Source organism: Rhincodon typus, unplaced genomic scaffold (assembly GCF_021869965.1).
Source record: "Rhincodon typus isolate 14 unplaced genomic scaffold, sRhiTyp1.1 hic_rhity00002931, whole genome shotgun sequence".
Lineage (NCBI taxonomy): Eukaryota > Metazoa > Chordata > Chondrichthyes > Orectolobiformes > Rhincodontidae > Rhincodon > Rhincodon typus.
The window spans coordinates 1-23,002 of record NW_025968569.1 but is presented as its reverse complement, the minus strand read 5'-3'; the positions used below and the strand labels follow the sequence as shown (position 1 = coordinate 23,002).

General features: G+C 46.4%; 1 pseudogene; it reads right to left on the bottom strand.

Annotated features, from left to right (window-relative positions):
- Nucleotides 1–381: 381 nt before the first annotated feature.
- Nucleotides 382–563, bottom strand: LOC125481645 (annotated as a pseudogene).
- Between the last annotated feature and the right edge of the window lie 22,439 nt (nucleotides 564–23,002).

Here is a 23,002-nt window from a genome sequence, read left to right as displayed (position 1 = left end):
TCTGCGTGGGTTTCCTCCGGGTGCTCTGGTTTCCTCCCACAGTCCAAAGATGTGCAGGTTAGGTGGATTGGCCATGCTAAATTGCCTGCAGTGTTCAGGGAGGGGTAGATTAGGTGGGTTATAGGTCTGGCTGGGATGCTCTGAGGTTCGGTGTGGACTTGTTGGGCCGAAGGGCCTGTTTCCACACTGTAGGGATTCTATGATATGGTTCCAGAGCGTTGAGCAGATGCTGGAGAATCTGAGATAACAAGGTGTGGAGCTGGATGAATACAGCAGGCCAAACAGCATCAGAGGAGCAGGAAGGCTGACGTTTCAGGCCTGGACCCTTCTTCAGAAATGGTTCTTCAAGTTTTGATCAGGCTGTTTTTAAAATTGGTTAAATGAGACTGCACCATTCCTGGAAACACTGCAATACCAGGACGATGCATGGAGTGGATGAAGCAAGCTCCTATTCCAACTCCCTGCTCCAAAAATCAGTTTAATATATGGTCCTTAAGTAAAGGACATATCAGATATTAAAGCTGATAAGAACAGAATTTTTTTTTTTTTATTTAAAAAAATATACTTTATTCATAGAAAATACAAAAACAAAAAACACACTTTCACCTACCCGGTCATCCAAGCCGTCCCGGATTACCCTGGGGGTACGTACACCAACTACAGGGAAAAAACAAAGGGAAGAAAAAGAAAAAAACTCCGGTGGTCATCACTACTGTAGTCATAGTTGGCCCCCTGACCAGTTGGAGGAGGCGCCAGCTGGGCCCAGTTCCTGAACAGGGCCCTAATACGGTACGGCCGAGGGGTCTTACACGGTGGTCTTTCCCCACCGCGCCTTGGCGGCGGCTGCCCCAAGCTTTAGTGCATCCCTCAACACGTAGTCCTGAACCTTGGAGTGCGCCAGTCTGCAACACTCGGTCGGGGTCAGTTCTTTCAACTGGAAGACCAGCAAGTTGCGGGCAGACCAGAGAGCGTCTTTCACCGCATTGATGGTCCTCCAGGCGCAGTTGATGTTGGTCTCGGTGTGCGTCCCGGGAAACAGCCCGTAGAGCACGGAGTCCCGTGTCACGGAGCTGCTCGGGACGAACCTCGACACAAACCACTGCATTCCCCTCCAGACCTCCTGCGCATAGGCGCACTCCAGAAGGAGGTGATAGACTGTCTCGTCACCCCCGCAGCCACCTCGAGGGCAGCGTGCAGTGGCGCAGAGAGCCCGGGCGTGCATGAATGATCTCACCGGCAGAGCCCCTCTCACCACCAGCCAAGCAATGTCCTGGTGCTTGTTAGAAAGCTCTGGCGATGAGGCATTCTGCCAAACGACTTTGGCAGTCTGCGAGGGGAACCACCCGACAGGATCCACCCTCTCCTTTTCCCGAAGGGTCTCAAGGATGCTACGTGCTGACCACTGCCTGACGGCCTTGTGGTCAAAGGTGTTTCCCTTCAAAAATTTCTCCACGAAGGACAGGTGGTACGGGATGGCCCAACTACTTGGAGCATTCCGCGGCAGCGAGGCCAAGCCCATCCTTCGCAACACCGGGGACAGGTAGAACCTCAGTAGGTAGTGACACCTAGTGTTTGCGTACCGAGGATCTACGCACAGCTTGATGCAGCCGCACACAAAGGTAGCCATCAGGGCGAGGGTGGCGTTCGGCACGTCCTTCCCCCCGTTTTCCAGGTCCTTGTACATGGTGTCTCTGCGGACCCGGTCCATCCTCGACCCCCAAATGAAGTGGAAGATGGCCCGGGTAACCACAGCGGCGCAAGTCCGGGGGATAGGCCAGGCCTGCGCCACGTACAACAGTACCGAAAGCCCCTCACACCTGACGACCAGGTTTTTACCCGCAATGGAGAGAGACCGGTGCACCCACCTGCCCAGCTTCTGCCGCAGCTTCGAGATGCGCTCCTCCCAAGTTTTAGTGCACGCCCCAGCTCCTCCAAACCAGACACCCAGCACCTTCAGGTAGTCTGTCCTGACGGTGAAGGGGATGAAGGAGCGGTCATCCCAGTTGCCAAAGAACATGGCCTCGCTCTTACCCCTATTGACTTTGGCACCCGAGGCCAGTTCGAACTGGCCGCAGATGTCCAACAGCCTACTCACCGACCGGCGATCGGTGCAGAAGACGGCGACGTCGTCCATGTACAGGGAGGTCTTGACCTGCAGGCCTCCGCTGCCTGGGATCGTCACCCCCTTCAGGCTCACGTCCTTCCTGATGGACGCGGCGAAGGGCTCCATACAACACACGAATAAGGCAGGAGAGAGTGGGCAGCCCTGCCTGACTCCAGATCTGACAGGGAAACTGTCGGATTCCCACCCATTGATCGAGACTGCACTAACAATGTTGGTGTAGAGCAGTCGGATCCAATTGCAGATCCCCTCCCCAAACCCCAATTTGGAGAGGACGTCCCTCATGTATACATGAGAGACCCTGTCAAAGGCCTTCTCCTGGTCCAGGCTGACGAGGCAGGCGTCCACCCTCCTGTCCTGCACGTAGGCGATCGTATCCCTGACGAGCGCGAGGCTCTCAGCGATCTTCCTGCCCGGCACAGCACAGGTTTGGTCAGGGTGAATCACCGACTCCAGAACAGACCTGACCCGGTTCGCTACGACCTTGGCCAGGATCTTGTAGTCCACATTCAGCAACGAAATAGGTCGCCAATTCTTAATTTCTTCCCTCTCCCCCTTCCGCTTGTAAATGAGGGTAATGATGCCCTTCCTCATGGACTTGCACATTTCCCCTGCCCGAAGCGCACTGTCGTACACCTCCAGCAGGTCCTGGCCAACCAAACCCCACAGAGCGGAATACAACTCCACCGGTAGGCCATCGCTCCCAGGAGTCTTGTTCCTCTCAAAGGACCTGAGGGCTCTGGTCAGCTCGTCCAGGGATAGCGGCCGGTCCAGCCCCTCCCGCGTGCCGTCGTCTAAGACCTCCGTGATAGACGACAGGAACGACTCGGAGGCCGTGCTGTCCGTGGGCTTCGCGTCGTACAGTCCGGCATAAAAGGATCTGCTGATCCTCAAAACGTCGGACCGAGACGACGTTACCGAGCCATCGTCTTCCTTCAACCTGCTAAGCACTGAGTTCTCTTTGTGCACCTTCTGAAAGAAGAAACGCGAGCACGTCTCGTCCTGCTCCACGGAGCGGACTCTGGACCGGAAAATTATCCTGGAGGCCTCCGCGGCGAAGAGCGAGGCTTGCTGACCCTTCACCTCGCGGAGATCCTCCGTGACATCAACCCCCATCGACTGCAGAAGGAGCAGGTTCTGCATCCTTTTCTGGAGCCGCGACAGCTTTCCCCGCCTCTCTCTCGCCTTCCGAACACCCTTGAGGACAAAGAACCTCTTGATGTTTCCTTTGACCGTCTCCCACCAGTCGCCCGGAGACTCAAAGAGGGGTTTCACGGTTCTCCAACCGGCATACTCCCTCTTGAGCTCCTCGATGTTCTCTGGGGTCAACAGAGTCGTATTGAGCTTCCACGTTCCCTTGCCGGCCTGCTGGTCGTCCTGTAGGTGACAGTCGGCCAGCAGGAGGCAGTGGTCAGAGAAGAACACCGGCTCGACGCCGGTGGACCTGACCGAGAACGCTCGGGACACAAACAGGAAATCTATCCTTGAGCGGATAGACCCGTCCGGCCGCGACCAGGTGTATCTCCGCTGCGCTCCGTCTGCAGGGGTGCTGAAGACGTCGAGCAGTTTGGCGTCCTTCACCGTGTCTATCAGTAATCTGGACGTGACATCCAGTTTACTACCCCCAGCCGCTATCCCCGCGCCGGATCTTCCATCTGCATCTATGATGCAGTTGAAGTCTCCGGCCAGGATGACCGGTCTGGACGTAGCCAGCAGGGGTGGAAGCCGCTGCAGAACGGCCAACCGCTCACTCCGTACCGCTGGGGCGTACACATTGATCAGCCTCAGGGGAGCGTTCTTATAGGTGACATCCGCCAGCAGGAGGCGCCCCCCCACCACCTCCTGAACTTGGGAGATGGTGAAGTTGCTTCCCCGCAGCAGAATAGCCAGGCCGGAGGAGCGACAGTCGTTACCTCCCGACCAAATCGAAGGCCCACGGGTCCAGGCGCCCGACCATTTCCCGTACCTGCTGAGGTGCGGTATCCCGCACTCCTGCAGGAACAGGAGATCCGCCTTGATGTCGGTCAGGTAGGCCAACGTGGACACACATCGCCCGGTAGTTTTGACACTCCGGACGTTAATGCTCGCAATCCGTACCCCCATTGAGAGTAGTTACCGCGGTGCCCTCCCCGGGTCCATGTACCCCAAGGTCCAGCCCATGTGCCAGTCCCTGTATCCCCATAGTGCGGGCAAGCTGTTGGACACTCCCGGGGCTAAGGAAACCGTCTGTGCCGCATTCTGGGTCGCTGTCTCTGTCCGGCGTCGCTGGAGCAGGGACAGAGGCAAGAACATCCGGCTCTGGGTCAGGCTGGGGGAGTGCTGTTTCTTGCTCCCCTCTTGAAGCTCCACTACTCCCAGCCGTCCGGGGCTCTGGCGCGGGGGGACCCGCCAGGGCCCCAGCAGCGGGTGGCCGGGTGCTGGCAGGAGCCTCTGGATGACCACTGTCACCGGGCAGTGGGGCGCTGCTTTCCTTCTCCCCGGCGACTTTCATCCTCTGCTTTGGGTGGCCTGCCTCCGAGTCCCCTTCGTCGGAGGAGCTCTTGTAGCCCCCCTGCAGCTGCCTCTTCCCGCTTGGCGGTTGCGGTGCGGCGGCCCGCCGGCGTGTTTTTCTCTTTGCCTTTTTTACCGTCGTCCACTCCCCTGGGTCGCCCGTCGCCTCCTCCTCCATAGACTCAGGGGGCAGGGGAGTCTGCAGGGCTGACCCACCGGCCTTCAGTCCCTCCTGCGGGGCTTGGACCTCCTGCGCGCTTGGGGGGTCCGTATCCTTGCAGGGATCTGGTGTCTCCCTCTCGTCTGGGGGGGTTCGCCCTGCATTGCCCCTGCTCGTGACCTGGGCATAGGTGGTCCCCCGCCGTGGGCAAGCCTTGTAAAGGTGGCCCATCTCCCCACAAAGGTTGCAGCTCTTCTCTTTCGGGCAATCCTTTGCGAGGTGCCCCTCCTCCCTGCAGTTCCTGCACAGGGTTGCCTTACAGTCCGCCGCCATGTGCCCTGACCGCCCACAGGTGTGGCAGACTTTGGGCTGCCCAGCGTAGCTCAGGTAGCCCCTGCTCCCGCCGATTGCGAAGCTGGATGGTGGATGGAGGATGTTGCCCCCCTCGCCTGTCCGCAGCGTCACCTTGACCTGCCTCTTACTGGTCCATATCCCGAAGGGGTCCATAACGTCATTACAGTCCCCTTCCACCTTCACGTACCTTCCAAGGAAGGTCAGAACATCGGCCGCTGGCACATGCGGATTGTACATGTGGACCGTAAGCATACGACTCCTCTGCACTGGCAGCACAAACAGCGGGACGGCGGTCAGGACAGAGAGGGGACCCTCACCTCCTTTCTCCTCAAATACCTTCAGGAGGCGCTCGCACAACTTCGCACTCCTGAAGGTCACGTCGAAAAATCCACCACCGGGGAAGTCCTGCAGGCAGTAGATGTCCGCCGCGACGAAACCACAGCAGTCCAGCAGGACCCTCTTCACAAAGAAGGTGCGGTCCACCGGCACTCCTTCATCCACCTTCTTAACCATCACTCGTACGGTATTTCGGACCCCCTGTCCCGGGGCACGAGCGCTCACTGTCGCCATTGCTGCAGGTCGGCTGCTCCCCTGAATCAGCGTTAGGCCGAAGCCAGCATGCAGATCCACCAATTGCAGGGGTACACAGCCAACCCGACGTCCTCCTTCCACTCCCGAATCGGTCGCTCTATCCTCTTCTCGGTCCACGTTGATAAGAACAGAAACTACACTTGGTCTGAGCCGATAGGCCGAGAAGCGATGCTGCTATAATGCTGGACTACCTTAGGTCCCAGTTACTTCCCATATTTTCCATCAGCCTGACTGTGTGCAAAAACTTGTGAAGCACTGCTGACAGTTTTTACTTTTGTTCCAGTACTCCCGAGCTTCCTAACCAGGGCAAACAATCAGTTTACACCAGCGCTTTTTCATCCTCTTTTCTGTAAAACTGCTTCGTAGTGAATGTAGATCATTGGAAATGTACCAATCAGATGAGGTAGGGCGGAACTTCTTCAACCAGCTCCACGACTAGCGGAGGGTCAGTGAGATTGCAGCGACAATCGGTACAGAACTGCACACTCAGAGAATGACCCAGCACAGAGGAAGGTACTTCAGCCTGTCATTGTCTGCATCAGCTGTCTGTACAGGCAACTTCACCAGTCCCACCCGCCATGTAAATCTCTCATCATTCAACTCTCTCCTGAGGGCCACGAATGATTCTGCTTCCAGCGCCCTCTCAGGCAGTGCACAGCCGGCAGTAACCACTCGCTGAGGATGGTGGGTCTACCTCCCTCGATAAATGTGACTCTTCGTTACAAAAAAGGCGAATCACCACCCCCGCCCCCCAAACCCATCCCACCCCGTCTATTTCTTTGGAATGTGCAACTGCCTGCAGTGTCAATGTGCCTGCAGTTGTTAAAAGGGTCTGATTTTGTGCTGTTCTATTCTGCGAACTAAACAAACTGAACTGTTAGCAATGCAAAAAATGCCTGCCTCTTCCCAAATCAAATCAAAGCAAATACTTGAAACAAATTCTAATTCTGCTCGAGTAATGTCACTGTCAGGAAGTACTGGGACACAATTATGAACAGAATTTCTTAGACTAATCCATCTGTCCTGGAATATATGAACTCTGATCCCCAAACCACTCCAACATCCCCAACACCACTCCCCTCCCTTCATGGAAATGAACAGCATGATGGTGGATATTAAGTTCAGTACATTGAATAAGTCACGAATCGTTTAGCTTCGACTCCAAACATTCCAATTATAATCTGGTAATTTAGAATTGCAAATTAAGATTCAAGAGCCATAGAGATGTAAAGGATGGAAACAGACTGATTGCTGCCACTTGTCTATTCGAAACAGATATCCTAAATTATTTTAGTCCCATTTGCCAGCATTTGGCCCATATCCCTCTATAACCTTTCTATTCATTTACCAATCCTGATGCCTTTGAAGAGTTGCGATTGTACCACCTCCTCCATACATGCAGCACTATTCTCTACATGTAAAACTGCCCCTCAGGTCCCTTTTAAATCTTTCGCCTCTCAACTTAAACCCATGCTCTCAGGTTTGGATTCCTTTCCCTGAGGAAAAGATCTTGGCAATTCACCCTATCCAAGCCCCTCATGATTTTATAAACCTCTGTAAGGTCACGCCTCAGCCTACGATGTTCCAGGGAAAACAGCCCCAACCTATTCAGCCTCCTCTGTCTATAGCTCAAACCATTCAATCCTAGCACCATCCTTGTAAATCTTTTTCTGAAACCTTTCAGTTTAACAACTTTCCTATAGCAGGGAGATTATAACTGAATGCAGTATTCTAAAAGTGGCAATGTTCTGTACATCTGCATCGTAATGCCCAAACTCCTATACTCAATACATTGATCAATAAAAGCAAGCATGCCAAATGCCTTCTTCGCCACCCTGTCGAACTGTGACTCCACTTTCAGGGAACTATGCATCTGCACCCCAATGTCTCTGTTTGGTGACACTCCCCAAGGCCCTACCATTAACTTATAAGTCCTGCCCTACTTTGCCTTACCAAATCGCAACACCTCACATTTATCTAAATTAAACTCTATCTGCCACTCCTCGGCCCATTGGCCCATCTGATCAAGGTCCCATTGTATTCTGAGATAACATTCTTCACTGTCCACGACAACATGAATTTTGGGGCCATCTGCAAACTTACTAACCATCCCTCCTATGCTTCCATCTAAATCATTCATACAAAATTATGTACAAGCAGTGTCCCAGCACCAATTCTTGTAACACACCACAGGTCACAGGTCTCCAGTCCAAAATATAACACTCTACCATCACTCTGTGCTTCCTGCCTTCAAGCCAGTTTTGGATCCAAACCACTAGCTTCTCCTGGATTCCATGTGATCTAACCAGTCTACCATGAGGAACCTTTTCAAACACCTTTCTGAAGTCCATCCAAACAATGTTTACCTCCCTGCCTTCATCAATCTTCTTTGCCACCTCTGCAAAATACTCAAGTTAGTGGGACATGAATTACATCACACACAGACATGTTGACCATCCGTAATCAGTCCGTGCCTTTCCGAATGCATGTAAATCCTCTCCCTGTGTCTGAAACAAACATGTCATAACCATGGCGAAATATTTCACCCCAAGGTGAGTTTTCAACCACATATCCCCACCATCACCAAGACTGCCCACTTCCACCTTAGTGACATCACCCGACTCCTCCTCGTCTGCTCATCTACTACTGAAACTCTCATCCATTCCTTTGTTACCTCTGGACTTAACTATCCTTACACACTGCTCACTATCCTCTCACATTCCCCTCTCTGCACTTGTCTAACTTCCTCTGCCTCTGTTAATGAGTGTATGGGAGTTCTGTTTAGTGTCTTATTGTTCCTTACATTAACTCTATCTGAATGAGGTTTTTACCACTGCCCATTCTCCCCACCATGTGCTGCTGCCTTAGCAGCTTTAGCTTCCCACACAAATGCCCACAATGCTGTAATGGAAGGAGTTACAGGTTATTCACCAAGTGATGAAATCCTGAGGTCATCCTAAACTCTGCTGCCCAAGGTTTGTTCACCCACCACCCCCTGTGCTTGTGCAGCTAAATTTTAAACTTTTCATCATTCTGTTCAATCTCTTGATAGATAGAGAGGAGACTATCTCTGTAATGTCTGCCGGCATCCAGCCCTCTCAAGGGCAATTAGGGATGGCAAGTAAATGCTAACCCAGCCAGTGATGCCCACCCCCACCCCAAATATGAATTTTTAAAAATGCCCTTGCGTTACCTCCAATTCCAACCTCCTGAGCATTCTCGATTTTAACCGTCCCACATTTGGTCCCCTTAATCTTTAGCTGCCAAGGCCACAAACTGTGAAATTTCCTCACTAATCCTCTCCCTTTCTCAACCTCAGTTTTGCACTTAATAACACTCCTTGAAAACGACACATTTGCCCATTAAACATTTTGTCACCTCCCTAATATCTCGTTATGTGACTGGGGTCAAAAGTTGCATTATAATACTCCTGAGGAACAGCTTGGAAGTTTCCATTATTTGAAGGCCCTATATTGATATAAATTAATTGGCGTTGATTTGGACACATATCACAATCCCTTCATCACCACTTGGTGAATAATTCCTTACCCAACAGCTTTGTGGGAACTACTCAGGGAAGATAATTGCTCGCAGCAAATGGTCAGGCAATGTTCAGCCGTAAACACCTCATTTAGAGAATCAATGGCAGTAACAATAAAATACCTACTCAGAGACAGTAAGAACTTCCGATGCTGGAGTCAGTGATAACACAGTGTGCAGCTGGAGGAACACAGCAAGCTGGGCAGCATCAGAGGAGCAGGAAAGCTGACGTTTTGAGTTGGGACCCTTCTTCAGAATTTCTGAATAAAGTACCTAAGTCGGTTACACCCATTATGGGAGACAGAGGAGGTTAGAGAATGGCAGAGAGTTAATCAGGGAGAGCAGAGATGAACCAGAAGAATGGATGGTCACTGATTCAGGACTTTTATAAAGCAACTTTTGACACCAGTTACATAATGAGATATTAGGTGAGTGATGAAATGGGTTGCACCAACACCAGAGTCAGATAACTGAGAACAGCACGTGAAGCAAAATGTGTACATTACTGGTTAAAGATACTGAAATAATTTCATTGTCTTCAACTTTAAAATCAAATGCTGGAGTCTGCAGCTCAAAAGATATCAGAAGCACTGGGGTCAGAGGAAACCCACAGTTCAGGAAATGCCCAGGAATTAGGGTGATGTCACTGAGCAATTGCCCGTGTGTGATAACATCACCCACTTGAACACAGAGCATTCGGGTCTGCACAAACAGGTGATTTGCACGAAGGATGTGAGGGTCTGTGGAATTCTGATGTCTAGTTTCATTCCTGTCTGCCCGATGTAATGTTTGTGGTAGTCGTTGCATGGTATTTTGTAAACCACATTGGTTCTGCACGAACGTCAGCCTTCCTACTCCTCTGATGCTGCTTGGTCTGCTGTGTTCATCCAGCTCTACACCTTGTTATCTCTTGGTTCTGCATGTTGTGGGAATGGGGTCTTTAATTCTTGTAAGTGTTTGTTGTAGAGTGGCTGTGGGCTTGTGGGCCACCATGATTCTGAGTGGTCTGAGGAGTCCTGGTGTCAGTTCCCATATGTTCTTGATGTATGGCAGTATGGCCAGTGTGTGAGGGCGTACTGTATCCTCCTGTTGTTGTCTGTTTAACATCGGTAACCTCACCAGTTCCCTCACACAAGGAAATAACCACTGCTGCAGAAGACCATATAATCCCAGTTCCCAGGCCCGGAATCAGAGAAACTCAGTGGCCCAGCTGTGAAGATACAACCCGAAATGGGGATGGCAACGAGCACGCGGAGCTACTCTGTGATTCCAGTGATGCAATCGGTGAGCACGCGGTCCTTCTGTGAGGGTATAGAGGTGCATGAAAGCAGGGTTAATGTTCCCGGTAAATTAAGGATGAACAACAAATGGTGTCCTGACCAGCGGTACCCACATCCCACGGGAGAATAAGGAAGAACAAAAACACATTCACAACAAGGAAAAATGGCCTTCTGTCTGCATTGACTCGAATTCACCCGATCGCCCAATCTGGATAGAGACAAGGACACCCACAGCACAGAGAAACCAGGGAACTGTGTGGACTGAGGGAAGGATTCAATTACCCACTGGAGGTGGAAACTCATTTCCTCAGTCACACTGGGGCGAGGTTGTTCATCCTTCCCCTGTGTGGGAAGGGATCACTCAGAAAAACAAACTCCGGAGACACCCACAAATTCAGATATGGTTATATTCTGCTATTATAGCTGCTACAAATCCCCAACTAAGAATGAACCGTATCTGGACACCTATTTCCAGTGGAATTCTGAGGATTACTCGATCTGAAACGTCATCTCTGATTTCTCTCCACAGATGCTGCCAGTTCTGCTGAACTTTTCCAGCAATTTCTGCTTTTTAATTTGTTTCTGATTTACAGCAATTGCAGTCCTTTCAGTTTTTAATCCAGTAGAGTTCCACTGTTTTCTGATGTATAACAATCATTAAAACCTAGTTGTAGAAGCCATAATTTAGAAGTTTGCAGATGATATGCAATAAATAATCATGTAGTTGACCATAACGAAGAAAATCGTGGACTGCAGGGAGATATCAATCAAGTGGAAAGATAAAATGGTGAACGGAATTGAATCCAGAGAAGTGTGTGATAATGAATTTAGGGAGACTGAACAATGAAAGTGAGGAATAGTAAGTGGTGTAGAGGAACAAAGAGACCTTAGAATGAACATTCACAAATCCCTGAACGTGGTTCGACAGGGAGATCAGGTGGTTGAGAGGGTTTTGAGATACTTTCTGTTCTTGACCACAGGCTGGAAGAGAAGACCAGGGGGAGATGATGCTAGAGCTTTAACAAACACCAGTTTCGAGAACAGCTAGAGGGCTGAGCACAAGTCTGGTCACTGCGTTAATCAACTTTCTAAAAAAAAAAAATCATGACAGAAGATGAAGAGCAGGCATAGACTTTTTGGCCCACATCTGCTGCACCATACAATGATAGCATCGCTGATACTGCTCCAAATCAGTTTGGTATGCACCTGAGAGGAACTTGCAGATGGTAGTGTTTTGATGCATCTTCTAGTCTTGTCTTTCCAAGTGGTACAGCTTGCAGGCTTGGTTGGTGCTGTCAAAGAAGAGTGGGTGAGTAACTGCAGGGCATCTTGTAGATAGTGCACACTGCTGCCACTGTCCCTCAGTGGCAGAGGGAGTAAATGCTGAAGGTACCGAATGGGTCACCAGTAGGTGGTCTGCATTGACCTGGATAGTGTCAGGTTTCTCGAGCGTTGTTGGAGCTGCATCCATCTGAGCAGTTGGAGAGTGTTCTATTACATTCCTGCTGATGCACATGCTTTGGGGAGTCATGAGTTGAAGTAATCACCATAGAATCTCTTCACTTTGACCTATTTGGTAGGCACATTATTCAGATGGCAGCTCCAATTCCGTTTCTCATCAATATTAGCACCCAGGATGATGATAATGGGGAATTCCGTGAAGATATACCCAGTGAATGTCACTTGGCTGTGGTTAGATTCTCATTTCTTGGATTTGGTCATTATTTGTTGGTGCAAATGTTCTTTGTCACATAGCAGGCTAACTTCAATGTTGTCCAGGCATACTGCATTTAGATATCTACTGCTTCAGTATCCCAGGAGCCACAAATGACGCTAAAGTATTGTGCAATCATCAGCAAACATTCCCACTTCTGACCTTATGACGCAGGGAAGGTCATTGATGAAACAGCTGAAGGTGGTTGGGACTAGAACCTGATCCTGAGGAACTCCTGCGGCTGAGAGGATTGCCTTCCTACAATCATAAGCCTCTTCTTTATTCAGTATTACCAAACCAGGGTGAAGTAGGGTAAGGAGGATAAGAGAATGTATAATGGAAACAAAAAAAGGAAAAAAGGAGCAGAACACTAAAACACAGAACAAGTAGAAAATTAAACTTGTCCAACCAGTACAGCATAAGGTAAGAGTCAAATACAACCATATAAGGACATAGCTTCTGAACCTTAAGTAACTGTTGGCGGTTCACTGTTATGGACATGCAGTTAAACTACCTGAGCCACAATAACTATCTGTATAGCTTAAGATAGTCACCTAAGTATTACTCACTCGGAAAGGCCGGCATGCTGTGAGCTGATGGTGGGGTTAGAGAATCTTGGAAGATAATGTGGAAGTGGAAGTCCTGTTGAAATTAGAGGACTCAGAACGTTGTCAGAAACTGAACAGCATCCTGTCTTTGTAGTAAGTAACTGACATACAATTTATTTAATACCAATGTTAAGTGCAACCATTCTGACATGAAGGTGTCTTAATATGCTGTATTGAGCTGTAAAAAGTTGAGTGTCTCCCAGCTAGACTTCGAGACCTCTTCCACATGTCTGTGGTACAAGTTTGATTAAATTCACCTTGTTTTGATCTACCGAGGTCTGAAGATGCAATCTTTTCAAAAACCGGCTATCTAAGGAAGAATAACATCCTCTCGTTCCCATTGACTTTAGCTTTGTTATGATCCCTTAATACAATGCCGTGTCAAATGGAGCCTTAAGATAGCGGATAGTCCCTCACATTTGGAATTCAGCTGTTTGGTCCATGTTTGCACCAAGATTGTAAGGAGACCAGGAGCTGAGTGGCTCTTGCTGAACTCAAACTGAGATCCATGACCATGACATTACAAAGCAAGTGCTGCTTGATGTCATTGTTGTCACTCTGTTTTGACTGCATTTACGTATCAACAGGCCAGACAATTGACTGAAGGCTTGTCCACACACCACGTGTATGGTTTCTCTTCACTGTGAACGTTGCTTTTACCTTCCATGCTCAAAGCTCCTGAGGACCGAGTGTTACTGGCAGCTCTTGATCCAATGTTTGACTTGAGCTGCCTGTCTGTGAATTCCCCCTTTCCAATTCCCTGGAAAATAAATTTAAAAAACAGTCAAAAGTGGAATGAATGCTGCTGGATTGTCATAAAACCCCACCTGGATCATTAATCTCCTTGAAAGGACAGAAGTTGAAAAAAAAACAGGACAAAAATCAGGCTGTGGGAACTGGCGACAGAGCCAGTCATTATTTGTGCAGAGCCAGGAGAGAGTGCGAGGTTTGAGTAATACCACAACAATGCTGTCTGTGTAACAATACAAACTGACCATAACCTTTGTCAGTCTGCAATTAGATAAATATAAATGATATGAGCTTCTGAAAATGCATTACTGTAAGCAAGTGGGAATTCATGGACCACCTTTAGACACATGCAGTCCCCCTTTGTACTCGAGAGACTTGCATCTGGAGTACTGGGTTCAGTTTTGGTCACTGTACTTATAGAAAGTTGTTAATATGTTGGAAGCATTTCAGGGAAGATTTAATTGACTAATACATGGAATGAGTGGATTGCCTTATGAGGAAAGGCTAGAATTTAGAAAAGAAAGAGGAGACTCGACTGAAACATAAGAGATCCTGAGGGGACCTGACCAGGTGGATGTTTGAAATATGGTCCCTCTTTTGAGAGAATCTAGAACAGAGGGTCATTGTTTAAAGGTAAGGGGTGTGTCCATTTGAAACAGTGAGGAACATTTCCTTTCTCTCAGAGGGTTGAGAATCTTTGTAATTCCTTTCAGCAAAAGGCAGTGAATGCAGAATCTTTAAACATTTTTCTAAGGCAGCAGCAGACAGATTCTTGATGACTAAGGTGATGAAAGATGTTCGGGGATATGCGGGCACATAGAGCTGAGGTTGAAATCAGATCAGCCATGATCTTACTGAGTTGCACAGCAGGCTCGAAGCGCCACGTGGCCTACTCTTGCTCCTCATTCCTATGTTCAAATAAACTGGAGAACAAAGAAACTCGAGTCTTGTCTGATTACTGGAGGCGAGGAGGGTGTTTGAGCTCCAACTGCACCCACCCAGTGAATTAGTTCCATTTTATACCCTCCCCCGACCAGCTTCAATTAACATCTGGAAAATTTTAATCAAATCAATCTTCATCCTTCTAAATCCAAGGGAAGACACTATTCCTGCTGAGAGGACGCATTTTGAAAGATGGAGAAGAGAACATATGAAATAGGAACCACAGCAGTCCATTCTGCCCCTCGAGCCTCAAAAAGGTCAAAGCTGATCTATTTAGGTTTCAATTCCACATTCCCACTTTACCTTGATAATTTTAAATTTCTGTGTGCATTGCTGGCTGAACCTAGTTTCCACTGAGGAGGTGTCAGTGATCTGCTTTGTGAACCACTGTAGTCCATGAGCTGTAGGTGGACCTACAATGCTGTTAGGAAGGGATTTCAGGATTTTGACCCAGCAACACTGAAGGAATAGCGATATAGTTCCAATGAATGGTTAGTAGCTTGGAGAGAATTCATGCCCAACAGAGTCTCAGAGATCTGCAGCACAGAAAAAGGCTCTCCTGACTGTCTGATCTTGTCATTATCTTTCAAGTACTCTGTTATTCCACCTTTTACAGTGGACCCTAATATTTTTCCCCACCTTCATTCCCTGTTTTCTGACTCCCGTCCTTGAATACTGGGGTTACGTTAGCTACCCTCCAATTCACAGGAATTCTGAGAGTCTATAAAATTTGAGGATAACCACTAGTGCATCTGCTATTTCTCGGGCCACTTCCTCAGCTACTCGGAGATGAAGGTTATCAGTCTCTGGGGATTTATCTGCCTGTAATCCCATTGGTTTTCCCAATATCATTTTCTTACTAAAACTAATTTCTTTCAATTCCACATTCCCATTAAGACCCTGTGATCCCCTTAATTTTGGGACATTATTTGTGTCCTCCTTTTTGAAAACCTGAGACACATTTTATTGGCCTACCATCACTGTGTCCTATTATAAATTACCTGTTTCTGATTGTGAGGAGACCCTATTTTCTTCTTGACTAAGCTTTTACTATCAATCTTGAATTACGAGTTTAATGATGATCAGGAAACAGTTGCTGACCACCAGGAAAAACCCATCTGGCTCATTAATATCTTTCAGAGAAAGAAACTGCCATTCTTACCCGGTCTGGCCTGTACGTTACTCCAGTCCCACAGCAATGCAGTTGACTCTGGACAGCCCTCTGGGCAATCACGGATGGGCAATAAATTCTGGCCAAGCCAGCAATGCCCATATCCTGTGAATGAAAAAAAAAGCTATTGGTTTGAATGGTCCCTGCAACTGTACTCTCATTTTATTTTCTCCTGTTATTAAATCCCTTTGCTGAAATCTTAACTGTTCCCAATCTTTAGGTCTGTTGTTTTATTTGCCTAATTTGTATGCTGTTTCCTTAAATTTAATAGCTGTTCATTTCCCTTTCTCTGCTATGGTTTGACCATGTTTCCCATTTTGTTCTTATGCCAGAGATTGAGATGAATCATTTTCATATCTTGTCCAAGCCCTCTTACAATGTTTGCCATTAACCATCTCCCATCATCTATTTAAAAATGGATACACAATTTATCAGAACTAGCTCACGCCTCATACCATTATATCTTCTTTCCATTAATTACAGGACCCTAGTCTCAGAAACAACAATATCACTCTCCATCTTAGTAAAGAATCCGATCCGATTGTGGTCACTCTTCCTTAAGGCCCCATGCTCAACTTGATTGACAATTATTCTTTTCTCGTTACCCAACACCAATCTGCTGCTTCAATGTATTGATTCACAAAATTGTACCATATAAACGCTAAGCATTCCTCCTCTATTATATTGCTACTGATATGATTTGCTCAATTTATATGTAGGTTGAAGTCACCCATAACTTTATTCCTTGTTAATCCCATTCTACTGCCTTCCCCAATATTACTGCAATTTGGGGTCTATAAACAACACTAATATCATATTCTGTCTGTTGGTGTTTCTAAGCTCAACCTATACAGATTCTACCTCACCACACCCTGCATCCTGGCTCACATCATATGACTTTCCTGTTTTAATCAGCAGTTCCAGCCTAATTCTTTTCCTTTTTGCTTGCCCAACCTATCCTCCTTAGACAACCCATTTATTCCGGGTTTCAACCTAGTGAACTTTCTCTGAAGCTCCGAATAATTGTACGGAAGACCAAAACCTGCTCGTGGTATTTGAGATTTGGTCTCTGTTATTCCCCGTACAAATGAAGCAGAACATCCTTCCATTGATGTTCAATTCCTGTCATATTAAAGGATGCAGCCTACTGGCTTTCTGGATTACAGAGATCTTGATCAATTGAGTCAATGGGCTGAGGATTGGCAGACTGAAATTTTATTTGAAGAAATGTTTGTTTTACCAAAATGTAATACTTCACAGGGGCAGGCATATACAATTAATGGTCTGGCTCTGGGTACTGTTGTAGAACAGAGACCTAGGGTTTCAGGTACGTCATTCTTTGAAGTTTGCGTCACAGGTAGACAGAAGACATTTAGTACACTTGTCTTCATTGCTCAGGCCTTGGAATACAGGAGTTGGAACGTTAAGTTGAGGTTGTAAAGGATGTTGGCGAGTCCTCTCCTGGAGTAGTTTGCCGTTCTGGTCGTACGCTTATAGGAAAGACATTATTCAGCTGGAGTGGGTTCAGAAAAACAATTACCAGCATATTGCTAGGAATGAAGGGTTTGAGTTATAAAAATAGGCTGAATACATTGGGACTTCTTTCACTGGAAGGTAGGAGTTTGAGAGGTGACATTATAGAGATTTTTAAAATCATGAGATGCGTAGATGAGGTGAGTAGCAAAGTTCTTTTCCCTCAGGTGGGGTAGTTCCAAACCAGGGGGCATATTTGTAAGGTGAGAGGAGAAAGATTTTAAAAAAGGCACGAGGGGCAATATTTTTCCTCACATAAGAGAGTGCTCAGTGTACGGAATGTACAACCAGAGGAAGTGGTGAATCCGGGTACAGTTACAATGTTTAACAGATATTTAGACAAGTCCATGAATTCAAAATGTTTAGAGCGACATGAGACAAACGCACCAAGATGGGCTGAGCTTAGTTTGGGAACGTGGTCGGCATGGACTAGTTGGAGCGAAGGGTCAGGCAGCATGGAAAAAGACCCAATGATTAATGCCATTTCTGCATACTAACTTTGTAACTCATACTTCATAAACCCTAAATCCCTCTGCACCTCAGAATTCTGCAGTCATTCACCATTTAAGGAATATTCTGCTCTTACTTATTCTTCCTGCCAAAGTGAATGACGAGGCTGCAGACTTTCTCGCTGAGCTGGTATGTTTGATTGCAGACGTTTCGTCACCCGAACATCATCAATGCGCCTCCAGTGAAGTGTTGGTGTTCTGCTCTTGTTATTTATATGCCTTGGTTTGCTGGGCTGGTTGGCATCACATCTGGTGACACAACACACTGGCTTGGTGAGCAAGTCTACAACCCGAGCTACAAATCTTCTCAAAAACTTTGAAGTGAATGATTTCACATTTTCTGACATTATACACCACCTGCAAGATATTTTGCCTATACTAATGTTCCGGGTTTCAGAAGCTATAGGAAGGATAGAAAGGGAGGTGAAAGAGGAGAGGGAGTGGCATTTTATCAAGGAAAACATTACTGCTGTAACTAGAAAAGATATTTCTGAAAAATCATCTGGTGAAAACATATGGGTTGAAATTAGAAATAAGAAAGGAATGATCATCTGATGGGATTGTACTATAGGCCTCCCAACAGTCAGAGGGAAATTGAGGAACAAATATGTAGAGAGATCCCAGATATATGTAAGAATAATAAGGTTGTAATAGTTGGTGATTTTAATTTTCCAAACATTGACTGGGACTGCCATAGTGTTGAAGGTTTGGATGGTGAATAATAATGTTAAATGTGTTCAAGAACATTTTCTTTATCTACAAGTCAATGCACCTACTAAAGAAAGAGAAAAAAACTTGAGCTTCTCTTGGGTAATAGGGCAGAAGTGACAGTATGGAACAAGATAATAGACAATAATTTTATCTGTTTCAAAACAGTTATGGAAACGGATAAGCCTTTCAAAAAAGTTTTTAATTGGAGTAAGGCAAATTTAAAGGTATGAGACAAGAACGTTCAGAAGTTGATTGGAGTAGACTGCAGGCAAAGGGACGTCTGATAAGTGGGAGGTTTTCAAAAAAGTGTGATTAACGAGAGTTCAGAATCATGATGTTCCTGTTAGATTGAAAGGTAAGGCTGGTAGGATTAAAAAACAATGGATGAAAAAGATATTCAGGTTTTAGTCAAAAATAAAAAAAAAAAAAAAAAAAAAATCATACATTAGATATAAACAACTGGGTTTAAATGAATCTCTTGACCAGTATAAACAGTTTAGGGGCATTCTTAAACGGGAGACCAGGAAGGCAAAGAGGGGATATGAAATTGCCTTGATAGATAATGTTAACGTTAATCCAAAGAGATTCTACAAGTGCACGAACAGCAAGAGAGCAACGAGAGAGTGAGCAGGGCCCCGTAAAGATCAAAGAGGTTACCTTTGTGTTGAATGTCAGGAGATGAGAAAGATATTAAAGGAATATTTCGCATCAGTTTTTATTGTGGAGAAAAAAATGGAGGCTAGAAAACTCAGGGAAAGAAATACTGTTTTTTGAAAACAGTTCACATGGACGTCTTCAAAAGTATAAAGATGGATATCCTGTAGAGCCACAGGTGATGGGGGAGATTTTTATGAATATTTCCCCTCAGTCAGTACGAGGAGAGAATCGTGGCTGCGAAGGAATTAAGGGAAATATGGGAATGTTTTGGAATGCGTACATATTACCAGAGGGGTGGTGTTTGGGCCTTATGGCGCTTTAAGGTGTATAAATACCCGGGGCCCGATCAAGTCAATCCTTGGACATTGTGGGAGGCTCGGGAAGGAATTGCAGGGGGTCTGAGAGATTTTTGCTTCATTTTCAGCCACTGGTGAAGTTCAGTAAGACTGGAGGAGGGCAATGTTGTTCCATTGTTTAAAAAAGGTAGCAGAGACATGCCAGGAAACTACAGGCCAGTGAACCTGATATCAGTGGTAGGCAAGTTATTGGACAGGATACTGAGGGACAGGATCAACCTACATTTGGATAGTCAAGATCGGATTAAGGATAGTCAGTATGGAATTGCGCATGGGAGGTCACGTCTGACAAATCTTTCAGAGTTTTTCAAAGAGGTAACCAAGAGGATAAATGAGGTAGGGCAGTGGATGCTGTCGATATGGATTCTAGTAAGGCCTTTGACAAGGTCGTACATGGCAGGCCAGTCAAGAAGATTAGGTCGCATGGGATCCAGGGAAAGCTAGCTAATTGGATACCAAAATTGGCTCGATGGTAGGAAGCAGAGGGTGATGGTTGAAGGTTGTTTCATGGATTGGAGGCCTGTGATGAGCAATGTGCCACTGGGGTCGGGGTTGGGACTGGGACCTTTGTTACGTACATAAGTGATCTGGATATGAATGTACAACGCATGATTAGTAAGTTTGCAGATGATACAAGACTAGGAGGTATCGCTGACAGCAAGGAAAGTTATCAAAAATTACAGAGGGATCTAGATCAGATGGGGAAGTGGTTTGAGGATTGGCAAATGCAATTCAATACAGATAGGTATGAGGTGTTGCACTCTGGAAAATCAAATCAAGATAGGACTTATACAGTTCATGGTAAGGTCCTGAGGAGTGTTGTGGAAGAGAGGGACCTAGGAGTACAAGTACATAGTTCACTGAAAGCGGCGTCACAGGTTGACAAGGTGGTGAAGAAGGCATTTAGCATGCTGGCCTTCATTGACCAAGGCACTGAGCACAGACGTTGGGACGTTGTGTTACAGTTGTATAAGTCGTGGGTGAGGCTGCACTTGGAGTATTGTGTACAGTTTTGGTCACCCTGTTATAAGAAAGACATAGTTAAACTGGAATGTGTGCAAAGAAGATTTACAAGGCTGTTGCCAGAGCTAGTAGGCCTGAGTTAGAGAGATATGTTGGCCTGGATAGGACTTTATTTCTTGGAACGTAGGCGAATGAGGGGGTGACCTTATTGAGGTGTATAAAATCATGAGGGGCATAGTTAGGATGAATGCATATCGTCTTTTTCCCAGGGTTGAGGAGTTAAAACTCAAAGTCATAGGTTTAAGGCGAGAGGGGAAAGACTTAAGAAGGACCTGAGGGGGCAACTTCTTCTTGCAAAGAGTGGTGGACGTATGGAATGGGCTGCCAGAACAAGTGGCTGAGGCAGTTACAATCACAACATTTAAAAAACATTTGGATAGGTACATGGATAGCAAGGGTTTAAGAGGAATATAGACCAAATATCCCTCTTGTTTGGGTAATTCGAACTAGCTGAGAGGGCACCATGGTCAGCATGGATCAGTTTGAGCTGAAGGGCCCGTTTCCATGCTGTATTATTCTATGACTCTAAATCTCCAGGTCCTGCTCTAGTGCATTCCATCATATTGTGATAAGTTAAAGAGAAAACGTGGGGCACCTTGCAGAAATACTGTATCATCTATAACTACAGGTGACGTGCCAGATGACTGGAGAATGGCTAATGTTGTGCCTTTGCTTAAGGGATGTAAGGAGAAACCTGGGAACTACAGACCTGCGAGTCTGACTTCGGTGGTGGGTAAGTAGTTGGAGGTAATTGTGAAAGATATGATTTACGTACTTAGAGAGGCAAGGAACAATTGGGATAGTCAGCATGTTTTTATGCAAGGGAAATTGTATTTCACAAACTTGATTCAGTTTTTTGAGGAAATAACAAAGAAAATTGTTGAGGGCAGAGCAGGAGACATTGTTTACTTTGACTTTAGTAAAGCCTTTGACAAGGTTATACATGGTGGACGCATCAGTAAAGTTAGATCATATGGGATTCAGGGTGATTCAGGCTTGTCAATTGGACACAAAATTGCCTTAATGACAGGAGACAGGGACTGGTGGTGGCGGATTGCTTTTCAGACTGGAGGCCTGTTACCAGCCGTGTTCCACAGGGACTGGTGCTGGGTCCAACTCTGTTTCACATTTTATGTAATGATTAAGATAAGAATATAGAAGGCATGGTTAGTAAATTTGCACATGACACCAAAATAGGCAGCATAGTGGACAGTGAAGAAGCTGTCCAAGATTAGAAAGACATCTTGATCTATTGAGTCTGCCTGAGGAATGGCAGGTGGTGTTTAATTTAGATAAGGGCAAGTTATTGCATTTTGGTAAAACAAACATGAGCAGGACTTGTACAATAAAAAGTAGGGCCCTGGATAGTGTTGTAGAACAGAGACACCCAGGGGTTCAGGTGCATCATTGCTTGATTTTTGCATTACATGTGGACAAGGTGGTTAAGAAGGTGTTTAGTCTGCTTACCTTCATTGCTCAGACGTTTGAGAGGAGTTGGGATGTTATGTTGAGCTTGTACAGAACGTCGGTGAGGCCTCTTCTGGGGTAATGTGTCCACTTCTGATCGCCTGTTATATGAAGGATATCATTAAGCTGGAAAGGGTTCAGAAAAAATTTACCAAGATGTTGCCAGGAATGGAGGTTTTGAGTTATAAGGAGTGGCTGGATAGGTTGAGACTTTTTTCACTGGAGTCCAGAAATTGGAGGGGTGACTTTATAGACATTTATAAAATCATGAAGGGTATAGATAAGGTGATTGGCAGGTGCCTTTTCCCTAGGGTGAGGGATTTCAAGACAAGGGGGCATATTTTTAAGGTGAGAGGAGGAAGATTTAAAAAAGACTTGAGGCAATTTTTTTTTAAAAACAGAGAAGTGGTTCATGTTTGTAATGAACATCCTGAGGAAGTAGTGAATGTGGGCAAAATTACAACATTTAAAAGACATCTGGATAAGTACATGACTCGGAATCGTTTGGAGGGATATGGGCCAGGAGCAGGCCGGTGGGGCAAGTTTAACTTGGAATTATGCTTGGCATGGACTGGTTGAACCAAAGGTAGGGCTGGTATGATTAGAGAACAATGGATTAATAAAGATATTGAGGCGCCAGTCAAGAATGAAAAAGAACCATATTAGAGATAGACAACTAGGTTCAAATGAACTTCTTGAATAGTATAAAAAGTGTAGAGGATTTCTTAAGATGGAGATCAGAAAGGCAGAGAGGGCATGAGGTAACTTTATCTGCCAAGGCTAAGGATAATCCAAAGAGATTCAACAAGTACATATCGAGCAAGAGAGCAACTAGAGAGAGAGTTGGGCACCTTAATGATCAAGGAGGACGTCTTTGTGTTGAAACTCGGCAGATGGGAGAGATATAAAATAACTATTTCACATCAGTTTTGACTGTGGAGTAAGCTAGCCCAAACGTTCACTCTCCATGTATGAAACTGGACAGTTCCTGTTGCTAAACTATTTGACCAAGGGCCAAAGAAAT